Source organism: Hermetia illucens, chromosome 3, assembly GCF_905115235.1.
Source record: "Hermetia illucens chromosome 3, iHerIll2.2.curated.20191125, whole genome shotgun sequence".
Classification (NCBI taxonomy): Eukaryota; Metazoa; Arthropoda; class Insecta; order Diptera; family Stratiomyidae; genus Hermetia; species Hermetia illucens.
The window spans coordinates 43,211,673-43,224,281 of record NC_051851.1 but is presented as its reverse complement, the minus strand read 5'-3'; positions in this window follow the sequence as shown (position 1 = coordinate 43,224,281).

Genomic DNA, 12,609 nt, shown 5'->3' with positions numbered 1-12,609 from the left:
AAACTGCGACACCCGTATAGCCACGACAGTTACCATTGTGGAAGAACGTCCAGAAGCGAATCGTAGTCCGTTTTGGGTAGCCAAAGGTCTTTGGCGTGAGGTCAGTCCCCATCTGAGGCGCTATTCATGTTTCCGTAGCAGTGTAGTTTAAAATTTTACAGGTTGCTAGCCCGCAAATTTCTTTCGCTTTAGTACTCCCCTTGCGACAAACAGTGTATTTTTAAAGCCGAACTAACAGACCGCCGACAAAACCTTAAAAACGTTCGTCTGAAATTCCCAGCAAGGAAAATATATATCTTCTGAAAAGCAATAATTTCACTTACTTTAAAGATTTGTGAACTTTCCGAGAAAAATCTCTAGCCAATGTTGGGGTCACATTCGGAAAATTCAAACCTTTCTGGCTTCAAATCTGCTACACTCTCAACCCTGCTCCACCGCCTTATACTTTTGTAAAATGTACAGTGTTTTCTGATGGCTCGGCTGAAGTATGTGATTTACTCTTATTACTTTTCCTCGGTATATTACTTTCACATGCAAATTATTTTCTAACAAAACTGAAGACTACCGTTTTCCGATCCTAGAGAAGAAGCTTTTACTATTCCTACGCAATAATGACAATGATATTCAGACCACCTTGAAGTTTAGTAGAAATGGCTTTGTGGAAAATCGGTCGACTGCTTCATGATCAAACGCCTAAATCAACGAAAGGAAGTGAGCTTATCTATATGGATTCCTTTAAAATATTTGACTCTATTAATTATACAATACCTCCATCCTAACCAGCTGCATTTAACATATCCTAATTACTCGTTAGATTTCCCACCTTCTACCTCTCCAAACCGTTTTTTGCTCATTTCTTTTGATGGTTACACATTCCGTTCCTCTTTCCTTCCTCCTTGGGTACCACAACAGTGCATACTAGGTCCACTTCTATTTTTATCCTTCAACAATGGCCTTCCTACTCTCTTAAGTTGATGACTTTAGGCTCTTTTTCACTGTAACCAGAATAGACTGTATGTCTATGAAGTTAGGCACCTTGTGCTCTACTAATGAGTTGACACTGAACGTCGTGAATGCCACAGAATATGTCACTCCCTTAAATCTTCCCAACGCGGTTTTCTTTTCTTTTAGCTCCCACCCTTTAACATAGTTGAGCTACGTTAAAGACCTCGGTATAACTTTCGATGATGAGTACCGCTTCGATAGATACTGTCTTCGTATAACACCGACAACGGAAAATTTTTTTTCAAAATGACAATAATTTATAGATAGATTTTTCAGGAAACGTTTGCTTATATCTCCTGATTAAAGTTAAAATGAATTTGAGAAACGTTTAATTGACACTCAATCTGATAGCTCCTCCAAAAAGGCTGATTTTTCCATAAAATTAAATATAGACTTTATTGGAGTTGTACCAACTGGGTTTTCCCAAAAAGTAGAAAATTTCAGCAAACCTAAGAACTTGAATAATTTCAAACAATTCGCAACAAACTAGTGCTAGTGAGCCTCTGCAAAATCTGCTGATAAAAACTTCAACAATGCTCCCTCCTACGACTGACTGTGAGCCCAAAACAATACTTTCTAAATTTGCTTGGAAAATGCTTTCACTCTGCTTTCACTAGCAATTTTCGCTGGTTTTTTACATAACACTCGAACAGTTCTGCTGCCTCCCAAGTTATCATATGTTTGCTTGTTGTGAAAGGGCTCAATTCATATGAATTTCAAGTTACTCATATCATCAGTGCCAGTGAACAATGAGCCCTTGATGATTGGAGCAGTGGTTGTAAAAGAAGTGTCTCTGACAATCGGAAACAAAACGATTTCCTTTTATGGACTTGATATCAAATGGTCTGTGCGAAAGGAAGGCGAAACCCGATAACGTGCCCTCACTCAGCACTTCGTAGAGAGAGTGCGGCAAAAGTTGGAACAAGTGGGTGTGTTCATGACACATTTATCGTAGAAGCAGTCATTTAATTAATTTGGAATACAGCTTCAGTTCCGGGCATCGCTAGATGGGAAAGAGTGACGCAGCACTTACTTCTTGTTATCCAATGAAGTGGTGTAGCTGCCATCCTTTGATGGTCCCGTCATGGAATAATATTTTGTAACTTGTTTGTGATACACATCCAGTGAATTTTCAATAGTCGACACTCTTCGCTCCGTTTCAGGAATTGTTTTTATCATCAAATGGAAAGCAGGAGTAAGTTCAGCGCATATAAAGCGGAAGCGACTACGATTTTATCTGACAGTGAGGTCATTTTATCTAGTCAGAATGCAATATTAGGTCATGTAGTATGTCACATGAAAACATAATAGTTTTTCCTTGTGTGAGCCTAAGTTATGCTGGTATGAAGTTGGGGGTTCAGTAACACTCCTTATCTATCGGAAAATAATAGTTCTTTGAAGTATAGTATGATAGTGCACGCGAGAATATTAGATATACGATTTGAACTCTTAGGAAATCCTGTCAAAAGCAATGGAAATAATTGAGCTTCCAGCAATTACAGGCGAAAAACCACTAAATTTGAAAGAAATCACAGCCAGAAGAAAAGCTAACGACGAAAAGGAAAACCGGAATTAAAGATAGTTGGCGACGAAACTGGTCTGATACTAGTATGTGAAACTGAATTCCAACCGACGGCAGAATAAGGGGAAGGGGATATTGCTACACTGCTGGTAACCTCGATGAGACCCTCTCCTGCGCTTTTAGCGGAACCAACCGAATAAAGGACAGGTTGAAACGTGAACAGAACCGGCTCGATACCAGTTTGTAGAAAACGTTAAATCGAAAATAGGAGAATATTTTGCACCGATAGGTGAGATCCATTGTGAGCGGGTGCATTAGCAGTTCTGCGCCGCCAACTATGGCAATCCTCAGAGAAAGCAATTGTGAGGGGACGGCGTCTTTGGCGGTAGAATGTAAGGGAAACCAATGATGCAGTGCTGTTCGGATATCTTTTTCGTGTAAGATGCATGTGGTGTCAGACCAATTAATTGGGTCATTGTAAGTTATACAATGAAAGTCCTCAGTTAAAATTATTAGAAGGGTCCTGAGTTAAAATTATTAGAAGCAACCATGCTGAGGGAACCCCGTACCCAGAACCCAGTTACGATAATCTTGGAATGTCAGAATAAAGGCAAACGAGAAATGTAATACTCCCCTCTGCACCTACACTTTTCGCCGCGCAAGAACTAAAGAACCTGGTAGTATATGCAAAGCCAAGTGCAATAGGCTCCCCGCCTCATTTTCACTAATGGCGGAAATCACTTCAGACGGTTTCTGAAAAAATAACTGATTTTTAATATTATCAGCATTTTAAATTTCAATTAAATTCAAACAGACTGAATCTTTCAAAAACTTGCGATCCATTGTCGTTCAGGAAAAATGTCAGAATTTGCTATATAGCTGTTACCAATCCTGCCGAAACATAAATTACTCTAGAAGGATTGTCAATTCACGTATCAGTTTCCCACTTTTCTCTTAAAAATTGGTCGATTACTTCAAAAGTAACAAGTAACAAAGGCTAAACCGGATGACTTCACATAGATAAGATTGAAAGTTCTCGCTCGATAGCACCACAATATTTTCCTTTCTGCCTTATGAGAATAAAATTTTTAAACCATTATAATAAACAACAAATAGGCGGTCAAAGGATAGTGTAGGTCCCAGGGCGTAACTTGGACTGGTGCCCACGCTGGAGCATAAAACCTAGGAAACGCCTGTTGAACCAACACCAGCAGCTCTACTAGTAAACCCTATCTCCACCTCTACGTGGTGACCGTTGGGAGCTCTTTTTTAACGAAAGCCGTAGACAGAGAAGGATGAACGCTAGTCTCCCGCGCCTAAAAGCGGGACAAATTGTATGAACTGGCCTTCCATGTTTGGGGTTGGGTAGAGCTGACATCCCTACACGAAAAACAACTTGTTACGAAGCTACAAAAGGAGCCTCGGACTGGATTGACTACACAACGACGAGCACGGCAACTACAACGGAATAAGGATTTTCACATTTTCTCATGGAACGTGCACTCCCTGTTCAGAGATGGAGCTGCCAACCAGCTAGCCAATACCCTGTCCCAATATAGGGCTGATGTAACAGCGTTGCAACAGATGCGTTGGACAGGGACCGGTTTTCTGGAGATATCTTATATTATAGCGGCCAACCGCTACTCCTACCGGAGTAGGTTTGTTAATCAGCCAAAAGATGAAACCTGCTGTTATCGGCTGTGAAAATATAATATAAGCGAAAAGCGTCCACGTCTCTACAGAGGAGACTGCAGAGTCGGAGAAGGATTCCCTCTGCGAGGCAGTTCAGCGAACCCTGTAAGCCTGTCCCAAATATGATATCAAAATCATATTTGAAGGTTTCAACAGTCAGTTGGCAGTATCATGTGAAATGGTTGGTTTGCCCAGAAAGCGGTCCACAAATATACGTGGGCGTCTCCAGACGGGACCACTTTCTACCAAATTAACCACGTGCTGATCGAACGCCGCCACCTCTCAGCCTTGATGAATGTAAGAACATATAGGGTCCAATATAAACTCAGATCACTATCTCGTTGGCATGGTGCTCCAAGCTCGAATGACGAAACCACCCAGAATCCCCTCTGACAATCAAGAGGTCTGTGAACTCGAAGAATACAAGGAGGAATCGCACCAGGCGCGGAAGATTCACCAACAAGTCAGCAGGATGAAGCCTTATACACCTCGATGTTCATTCTGCCGAGACAAAGAAGGAAATCTGATTTCCGACAAAATGGGCATATCGGAGGGATGGGTTAAGTACTTTGATGAACTTCTGAAACAAAACATCGGCGAGTTGGAGACCCCGCCAACTGAAAACGACGGACAAGTATAGCCACCACCAAGCATATAAAAAAAATCATAAATCGCCGTTAGCCGATGGAATTACAGGCGAATTGGTTAAATATGGAGGCTACCAACTACACCCATCAACTGGGTAAGACTGCACACAGCCATGAGGGAATTCGATATCCTGACAAAATTGATAGCACTGCCTAAGTTGACCCTAACTAAAGTGCGAGGCCAGATAAATGCGGCAGGATCATACTCAAGACTTTTCAACATTACCAATGGTCTAAGACAATGGGATATTTTATCACGCATCCCCTTTAACCTGGCCCTGGGAAAGGTGGTCCGTAAAGCGGATGTAGGTACGAGAGGCAGTATCTTCTTCAAGTACACACAATCTTGGGCTGGCCATTAGTGATTTTAATGGCAAGATGAAGTGTTTGATGGCAATGTTAGGAAAAAAACAACATCAAATCGAGCTAGTCAAATAAGAATAATAAAGATAGGAGACAACAACTTTTAGATCGTTGATTATTTCTGCTATCTAGGGTCAAGAATCACAACTGATAACAGCTACGATGAAATCCGCGTCGTGGATTAGGAGATGATCCTCAAATTGTACAGTCTGTTTTGACACACGTAGTTATCAGTAAAATTTACAGAACGGAGCCATGGGGTAGGTCAGGACGGCAGACAGCTTTTAGGGATATCGAATTGGTGGACCTCGGCGCAAAACCGGGATGTCTGGAGTTCTGGAGGCCTAGACCGGATACCGGTTGTTGCGCCGGTGATGATGATGATGATGAATGCTGTCCCGAATAATACGATTAGAGAAAAGATCCTAAAGGCAATAATCATTGCCGGAAATTTTCATGCTTAGTTGAATGTAGGGGCAATTAAGTAATAAATCGTTGAGGGCAAGTGCTGCTGAAAGTATTAGTACCATTTGACAATTTGTTTGCAAACACAGGAAATTCCTTCATCTATTGCAAGGAAACGGCCAGTTCAATAATGAACTTTTATTAGAAGCATCTCTGTGTGTGGACTACCCTGCCACATTAATGAAAAATGATAAGAAATAAGGCTCGGACGGAGGTTTCAATAAAGCAGTGAAGGTTGTGGGGAAAAGAAGCCGGGTATATTTATCAGTGCCTTCATTAGTGAGGAAATATCTCAGAAGCAATGGAAATGTCAGCTGCTTATATTCAGTGTCAAGCAAGCCCAATTCACGAACTACATTTCATCATGGCGGCCAATATGTTTCCTGAGTGCAGTTGACACTTTGTCGTAAAGAGCGCATGGCGACCTTTCAAAATACCATTAAAATGGTACGGTCTAACTTCAACACAATCAGCCCGCTCGTCAACTTCTGGCGGCGAATAAAAAGGCAGAATAGACAATTGCTGCAATATCGCCATCATGCTAGAGAAGGGGATCAGCAGGTTAGCGAGGAATACCATCTTTTGGAGCATAGGTTATGGAATACATCAGACAAATGAAGGTAGACATATCAGCTGATTCCAAAAGTTGGATTCTGGCTTATTTATAATCATGGAAAATTAAATTACACTCAATGTATGACTAGGAACGGTGGCTACAGTAGCAATTCCTATCACATAGGGCGATCCTTATTGTGAAATTTGTTGCATTGAATGTTGTTGCATTCCGTGAATCAGGGCTAGGGAAAAGAGCTTCGTTCGGGGCCAAGTGCAGAATTGAGAGTTAAAATGCGCTAATCGCTGTGAAGTGATATTTGACCACAGTTCATGAGGATAATAGATAAATGGAGAGGGTTAGTTGAAATACCTCGCCCCCTCAGCACTTCTCGTTTCTGATAACAACAACTAATGTGAACTTTCTACGGGGGCAAATCCGTAAACAACCGGAGAGAAATATGGCTTCGGATGCGGTTCTGATTTAGCTACTCAGTTTCCCGTGTAAACACAAAACCTTATTAAAATCGGTTTACTGTCTGTCTGTCTGTCCGTTTGTTTGTCTGTCTGTCAGTTAGTCTGTCTCTCTGTCTGTCCGTCACATGCATTTTTCTCGGAAACAGTTGTAGGGATTCGCACCAAATTTGGTAGAAAGGGGGGAACGCATATAGTGAGTTACATCCTTTTACATCGAATTTAAGGGGGTCCCCAAACATGCAAAAGGGGGGTGTACATTTTTTTTTCATCAAATATAGTCATGTGGGGTATCAAATTAAAGGTCTCCGTTAGTACTTTTTGAAGCCAGTCTTAGTTTTGACATTTGTTGAAAAGGTGCGGAGTGCGGGTGGCTGAAAGTGATCATTTTTTTAACGAACCTATTCTCAGAAACTACACAACCGAAAATTCTAAAAAAAATCAGGAGGCTGCGACTATATCGTGCCTAGGCTCCGAAATACACTACCGACACCTGTTCAAATAAAGTCAATAATAGTACATTACTATAATTTGTAGTAATTGAAAGGAAAACCTCCCTTAAGTTCTCCTTAAAATCACAAAATTTTGCAGCAATATAGTCTACAGCATAGAGCATGATCTTACGAAATTTGGTGAAAATCGCACTATTACTAATAAAGTTATACTAGGTCAAAACTGTCGCCCCTCTGAAAATTCAAGACTATGAATATCTTTTGGAAGTGGATATTTTCACATAATATATGCATATTTTACGGGCTACATGCTAATGAGACAAATGCACGCTCAAATCTCTTTATAAAAGAAATACACAAAACCTTTCGTACCTGAAGCGTCCAGCTTCCGGCTCCCGACTTGTTTATTATAACATCAAATAAGTTAGTGGGTAGAACGCACTGCAGAAGTTGGCGGTTCAAATCTGACTGATGGCAGAGGGAGTTGTATCGTGACTGGATGTCGGGTACCAGTTGACTCAACCGTAAATGGGTGCCAAAGTCAAATCATTGTAATAATCACCGATACTAACGGCATTGCATCCTACAGTGCACCGTTCTGGTCTTGAATAAAGTAGCTTCCTCATCAGTACTTCGACATCTAATTGTCCCATACGCCCGTAAAGCTCTTCATTCGAAATTTTGAATACCCCGATACAGACACGTGTTCATGTAGGCTTGGTTTCCTCCTTCTTGCCCCCTTTTCCAAATGCAGAGCAAACATATGTGTGGCGCGGCAGGATCTGCAGCATTCGAAATTTATTTCGGATGTTGCGGATGCGGACGGGTAGATGGCGCTGAACGTGGAAACTCTCCACTCACACGTTTTCAGAACGCACCGGGGAAGTGGAGAGCCAGCGGTAAAAAAGTGCCGTTGGTTGGGACAGTAAGGACCGCATGGAAATAAGTCGGTCTCTTCTGTTCCCAACCGCGACACGGAACACTTCAGCGCGATCATTAAAAAATATTATAATCAAAAAAGTAAGAGTTAAATAGTGAAAATAAATCAAGTCAAATCATTACAAGTCCAACCTTTCCTTTGCTTTCGCTCCGATCTCGACTTTTCTATTTACTGTCCTCGACACCCGAAAGTTACAACGAAAATTCCCCGGGCATCTCACAAGAGCGAGCTTGTCGTGCGAACGGACAATTTTCGATTCCGCCTCGTGAAGTGTGAAAAATTCTGTTTGATAAAAGTTTGAAGAGTTTCAGGGCTCCATCGGTCAGTCTCCTACAAGTGCGGAAAAAGACTATTACTAAAGTGGTGACCCCGACGTGATCTGAACACGCAACCTTCTGATCTGGAGTCAGACTTCGTCGACACTTTCTTTTTGTTGACGAACGTCGTCAGATTTTTACGCCCTTAATCCGCACACACATTGGGAACACTTCTGAAGCGCGGATAGTATTTCCTGCAAAGATTGTCGGAATCTCGTGGCAATGATGGCTGGTCCGGTGTGTGAAAGGCGTTTGAAAGTTCTATTTCTGCCGTGTTGCTCGGACGAATTTTGTCGTCAATAGAACTTCACCAATGGCGGCGATGGCGGATAATTTGTTACTTGTTCTTTATCGGGGTCACCACTTGGAAGCACAGTTCCAAATGTCCGGTATCACATCGGACGCGACCCGTTTCAACTACGCGGTGGTCGGCCTGGACGAAGAGTCCATACTTCTGGTGTCCGACGTGGTGAAGTCGGCATCGTACGCTCAGCTCAAGAGCGAGTTGATCAGGCGCCTGTCGGCAAGCGAGTCGGCAAAATTAGACCACTTGCTGGCGGGTTTAACGTTGGGTGATCGAACTCCCAGCCAATTGCTTCGTGAAATGAGGCAATTGGGTGGGAGCAAGATCGGCGACGACCTGATCAAGTCGCTCTGGCTGCGTCGGCTCCCGGAGGGCACCCAGGCGATCCTAGCCTGCGTCTCCGGTTCCTTGGAGGAACTAGCAGCAACGGCCGATCAAGTACAGGAGGTGTACGTTCGCCCAACCATAGCGGCCGTTCAACCACCGTCGGATGAGGTCGGCGACTTACGGCGCGAGATCGCGGCCTTAACTGCCAGCGTGGCCGAGATGCGGGCGACGTTGGACGCTCAGCGTTCGAGTGCCAGGTCGCGAGCTCGCTCACGGTCTGCCACACGAAAAGGGCGTTCGGGTAGCAGGTCGTCAAGACAGCCTGCGGACCAGGGTATTTGCTGGTATCATCGTAACTTCGGAGATAAAGCGACAAGATGTACGCTACCTTGCAAATTCGCGCCTACCACAAAAAACTAGGTCCGCGGGGGGTCTTGGCGACGGCCACCCAGAGCGCAGCGCCACGTCGCCTAACTATTTTCGACCCCCTCAGCAGGCGCAACTACCTCGTCGACACGGGTGCGGAGGTTTCGGTTCTTCCCGTACCCCAGCATCATCGACTATATCCACAACCCCTCAAACTGGCGGCAGCAAATTCATCCCGCATCAATACATACAGGTACAGGCAAGTGGACGTGAGTCTTGGCTTGCGTAGGACGTTTCCGTGGCGTTTCATCCTGGCGGATGTCAGCTTCCCCATATTAGGCGCAGACTTCTTGTGTCACTATGGGTTGCTGGTGGACTTGCAACATAAGTCCCTTATAGACCCCACAACCAAACTAAATTCGTCGGGCCAAATGGTATCTCACGCTGACAATAACCTTTCCGTTCTTTTGGAAGACATCTCCGACTCTCGTGTTCGGACACTCCTCCAAAAGTTCAGCCAGATAACTACCGAATGTAGTCTCTCGAAACCAGTAAAGCACAATGTGCAGCACCACATAAATACTACTGGTTCCCCGATTTTCTCAAAGGTGCGTCCTCTACCACCCCAGAAACTGGCTATCGCGCGGAAAGAATTTGAACAACTTGTTCAACAGGGTATCTGCAGGCCCTCAAACAGCTGTTGGTCTTCCCCTTTACATATGGTCCCTAAGCCAAATGGCGAATGGCGTCCCTGTGGGGATTACAGAAGGCTAAACGCACAGACTGTTCCTGACCGATATCCGATTCCACTCATCCACGACTTTGCGCATCACCTCGCGAATTGCCGCATCTTTTCGACCTTGGACTTAGCCAAGGCATACCACCAAATCCCAGTAGCTCCTGAAGACATTCCAAAGACGGCAATATGCACACCCTTTGGACTCTTCGAGTTCACCCGAATGACTTTCGGATTGTGCAATGCGGCGCAAACCTTTCAAAGGTTCATTCACTCAGTCCTGCGAAACCTCGATTTCTGTTTCGTCTATTTGGATGATGTTTTGGTCGCTTCTTCTACTGAGTCTGAGCACTTAGCCCATCTCGAGTGCATTTTTCAACGTCTCCTTGAGGCCGGTTTAGTCTTAAACGTTGAGAAGTGCAAATTCCTTCAAAAACAGGTGAGATTCCTCGGCCACTCCATTTCCTCTGAAGGAATACAGCCCGACCCAGACAAGGTGCAAGCAATAACAAGCTTCCCGCGTCCAAAAACAGTGAGGGAGTTGAGGAGGTTCTTGGGCATGCTAAACTTTTACCGTCGTTTCCTGCCCAAGGCCGCCCATCACCAGTCCGTTTTGAACGCGTACTTGTCTGGCCCCAAAACAAAAGACACACGAGAGATTGTGTGGTCTGAAGAGGCTGTCTGCGCGTTCAATAAATCCAGACAGCAACTGGCTGATGCTACACTTTTGGCATTTCCTCATCAAGATGCACCCCTAGCCGTTTTTGTTGATGCCTCTGACATCGCAGTAGGTGCTGCCCTTCACCAAAAGGTGGACCAAGTTTGGCAGCCGTTGAGCTTCTTCTCGAAGCAGTTGAATTCCGCTCAACGGAACTACAGCACCTACGATCGCGAACTGCTCGCCGCATACCTGTCCATTAAATACTTCCGTTTCTCCCTAGAAGGCAGGCCGTTCACAGTGTTCACGGACCATAAGCCTCTCACGTTCGCTTTGAAACAGAAGCCCGACAAAGCGTCCCCTCGTCAGCTTCGACACCTGAGCTTCATAAGCCAGTTCACGTCAGACATCCAGCACGTGTCCGGGAAGGACAACATTGTTGCTGACGCTTTGTCTCGTGTCTCCGAAGTTAACATCCCCGCCGACAGGTTCACGCGGTGGCCTGAGGCAATACCTCTGAAAGACATTACGGCGCAATCTTGTGCCGAAGCCCTCTGCCGAGAGTGGATACCTCGCTTTGGCGTCCCTGCAGTGATCATCACTGACCAGGGAATGCAATTTGAGTCCACCCTTTTCTCCGAGTTAGGTAAACTCCTGGGTTTTAAACGCCAGCGGACTACTGCATACCACCCGCAGTCCAATGGGATGCTAGAACGTTGGCACCGGACGCTGAAAGCCGCCATTATATCACGCGACGACCCGTCCTGGACTCAAGTCTTGCCTCTCGTCCTACTCGGCCTTCGAGCAACCCGCCGAGAGGAATTTGCTGCCAGCCCCGCGGAGCTGGTTTACGGGGAGAACCCAAGACTCCCAAGCGATCCGGTCTTCGACAAGAGATCGGGTCTCACGGAGTCGGGGTTGGTGCGTCTGCTGAGGGACAATCTCCGACGCATCAAAGCGCCACCGCCCACTCGACACTCGTCCATACCTGCTTGTTCGCCCAAGGAGCTGGACACGTGCACGCACGTGCTGATCAGGACGGATGCCGTCCGGAAGCCGCTGCAGCCTCCATATGAGGGCCCGTACCGCGTCCTCGAGAGGGGAGAACATTTCTTCCAGCTCGAGATCGGTGGTCACAAAAAGGCGGTCTCTTTGGCCAGGCTGAAACCCGTGTGCGCCCCGAAGCAACGTCGTGTCCGCTTTGTGGATTAACGGCGAACGAAGTTCGGGGATCCGTCGCCGAAACCCCCTAGGTTTCGTCTGGGGGCGGAGTGATGTGGCGCGGCAGGATCTGCAGCATTCGAAATTTATTTCGGATGTTGCGGATGCGGACGGGTAGATGGCGCTGAACGTGGAAACTCTCCACTCACGCGTTTTCAGAACGCACCGGGGAAGTGGAGAGCCAGCGGTAAAAAAGTGCCGTTGGTTGGGACAGTAAGGACCGCATGGAAATAAGTCGGTCTCTTCTGTTCCCAACCGCGACACGGAACACTTCAGCGCGATCATTAAAAAATATTATAATCAAAAAAGTAAGAGTTAAATAGTGAAAATAAATCAAGTCAAATCATTACAAGTCCAACCTTTCCTTTGCTTTCGCTCCGATCTCGACTTTTCTATTTACTGTCCTCGACACCCGAAAGTTACAACGAAAATTCCCCGGGCATCTCACAAGAGCGAGCTTGTCGTGCGAACGGACAATTTTCGATTCCGCCTCGTGAAGTGTGAAAAATTCTGTTTGATAAAAGTTTGAAGAGTTTCAGGGCTCCATCGGTCAGTCTCCTACAAGTGC